This window comes from Lygodium microphyllum, chromosome 10 (genome assembly GCF_053477565.2).
Source record: "Lygodium microphyllum isolate KBCC chromosome 10, Lygodium_microphyllum_v1.1.10, whole genome shotgun sequence".
In the NCBI taxonomy this organism is placed as follows: Eukaryota; Viridiplantae; Streptophyta; class Polypodiopsida; order Schizaeales; family Lygodiaceae; genus Lygodium; species Lygodium microphyllum.
Window position 1 is genome coordinate 96,658,471 of NC_141144.1, and position 2,883 is coordinate 96,661,353.

The 2,883-nt window shown below is 40.6% G+C and overlaps 1 pseudogene; it reads right to left on the bottom strand.

Moving 5' to 3' along the window:
* Positions 1-533: 533 nt before the first annotated feature.
* LOC148030316 (uncharacterized) lies at positions 534-2,365 on the bottom strand (annotated as a pseudogene).
* Between the last annotated feature and the right edge of the window lie 518 nt (positions 2,366-2,883).

Consider the following 2,883-nt stretch of genomic DNA (forward strand, 5'->3'; position numbering starts at 1 on the left):
TGGAATAATAATGAAACATCAACTGGAACATTTCAAGAGCTAGAATAAGAATGAAATGAAATATCATCCCATCAGCTCGAAACATTTCTTATAAACAAAGTGTGGAATAATTTCAATGCATTAGCTGTAATATAGATGAAATGATATGAAACATAGCATGAAGAGCCAAAAATCAGCTAGAAGAAAGAAACATTTAGAATAATCAAATGATGAACACAATACCGACAATCATCAGCAAGAGCTCATCAGTTTTCTTACTACTGCTCAGAGCCCAAGAAAACATCTTAGCAATCTGCTTCTGGGAATCTAGGAACATCTTTGTATGCCTGGCCTCCAGATCATCACGAAATTGCTCAAACTTTCTGCATCTACAGTTTCATCTCTTCTAATCTGAGAAAGCGCTCCCCCAAAGTGCGGATCATGGAGACCAATTTGGAGAGCGGAGTGTTGTCAACTGGGGGTTGTTGATGCCACAAGCTGGACTTTGAAGAAGTCCTATGGTTGAGAAATCTGTCCATCTTGAAAGCCTTCGCGGCCTCATAGTCTATATTGCAGCTGCGCTTCTTGTGGAGAGATGTGTAAGAAGTATCATGGTCATCCAGAGACCGGTTGCGATACCAGCATTATCACTTATGGGACCATATGCATCTATGGCTAGACAGGTGGCAATGGTACAAAGCATTCCAAGAGCTGCAACTTTGATCCTGTACATGGTTGCTAGGGTATGGCTGACATAGATGGCAATAGCAATAGCAAATATTGGAACGATTACAGACTTGTAGCCAAGTGCCAAACCAAAGATGACATTGGTAACAGCTCCTATCCTGCAAGAATTAGCAACATCCTGGATTGGTCTATATGTATTGCTGGCGAAATACTCTGTAACGTAGCCAATTACCAACCCTACCCAAATCCCTACTCCAACGCAAAAAAATAGTTTCTGGTTTTGAACCATCTTTGCACCACCGTTAGGATCATACATATAAAACATGGATGGTAGTGCCACCCAACAAACAAAAGCTGCATCGAATGTCATTAAGATGGTGGATATCAGCAAACTGTCTCTTCAGTCTAGATTCAATATCCCTTAGATTTGAAATCTCGAACACATCAGTTGCGAACAAGGTTGTGATGAGGCACACCACAATGCCCATAGAGCTAATGAGTAGAGGGAAGCACATAGCAGTGAAGTCATGATTTGTGCCAAATGATGACATGGAAGCCACAATAAGAGCTACGCAAGAAGCTTCAGCAAAGGAGCCAAACAGATCTAAACCCATTCTAGCAATATCTCCCACATTATCACCCACATTGTCAGCAATATGGACGTCAAAGCTCCCAATATAAATGCAACTGTAGTGAAAATCGTTGTAAAGAGAGCTGGGGCACATTCCTACTTTGGATCGTATCTGCAAGGTTGGGCCTTAGTACTGAACCTCTTCATAGATCCCAAGAACGAGAAAATGACAGCAGCAAATATGCCCATGAAATAAACCAAATGCTTGTACTCTGTTAGAAAAAATGATGTGGCTCCTATGGATATGGCTTGCTGAATCTCAACGCATTTCCTAATAGTTGATGCATTTGATTCCTCATCCAATCTATCCTCCTCATCACAGTCTGATGATCCATTGATGATGTTGTGACTGTGGGTCCACTGCACTTGTCCAATTCACAAGTGCATCTCCATTCTAAAGTTTCAAACACCCACGATTCGCTGTGCCTCCCCATATTATTCCCACAGGGCTAGGCATTTTCTTGCCTTCTTCAAGCATCAGTACCAGGCTGCCACTGTCTCCCTGCATGTCAAATGCCTGCTGGTTCTCACCCATAATCAGGAAAACAGTGAAAAAGTAATTGCCCTTCTCGTCATTGTACTCAAAGGCATATGCCATGATGCTTCCTTCTGTTAGCCCTGAGCTTCTGCCAACTTTTATTACCCTCATCCCCACGATGCTATTGACTCTTACTTGCAAGTCAATAGTTATAAGATCTCCCATCTCACCTACCCCTTTGATAGTAGTTGTGACTTTGGAGACATCAAAATTGTCCCCGAATGGAATGAAAGCACCATCAGATCGCACAAATGTCTCTGCCCCATGAGCAAACATCATCAAGTATCAATATTGTCATATCAAGAAACGGAAACCAGAATTCTTCTTTCAACTCACAAAGAAGTTTATAAAATGGACAATAAAGAATGCCTTAACAGCAAACAGCTCAAAAACAAGTAGCAAAGAGGAAAACCTGGATTCACACTTGTAAAAATGCCATACCACCGCTCATCTATAATAAAAGACGTTGCCCTTTCCACTGCACCCAAATAAACACCAGGTCCAACATTTGGAGGCAGTGGATGGAACATCTTATGGTTGGGGTAGTCCAAATCAACCGCAACATGTCAATTTGTCAGAAACCCAACCTAATGAGTCCCTGTCCTACTCTGTACTATGGCTCCAAGTGTACCAAATGTCTCCTGATCTGCAACCTGTGAAATTCACCAGAGAGAGAAACATATCAGAATTGTCATTGTACACTATCATAATGCATCAAATGCCCTCATTTGATATGCTAGTTTATACAACTCAATTAAATAAAAAATACTAAACAGTTTGTTAGATCAATATAAGACATCAATCTTGATTACATAAAAGGGCCTACAGTTGATCCGAAAATTGAACTAAGACCACAAGCATGACATCAAAAGAGTAGACACATCCAGATTATGACCATGCTCTAAGGCTATGCAACTGATCCTTGAGACAATTTAGAAACTTGGTTGTAAGATGAACACCTCCAAAACAAACGTAAAATTATAGAATGACTAAATTTCAACACGAGTAGTTTGTATTCAAACTTTGAAGTTATTCACTGGCTTTTTAC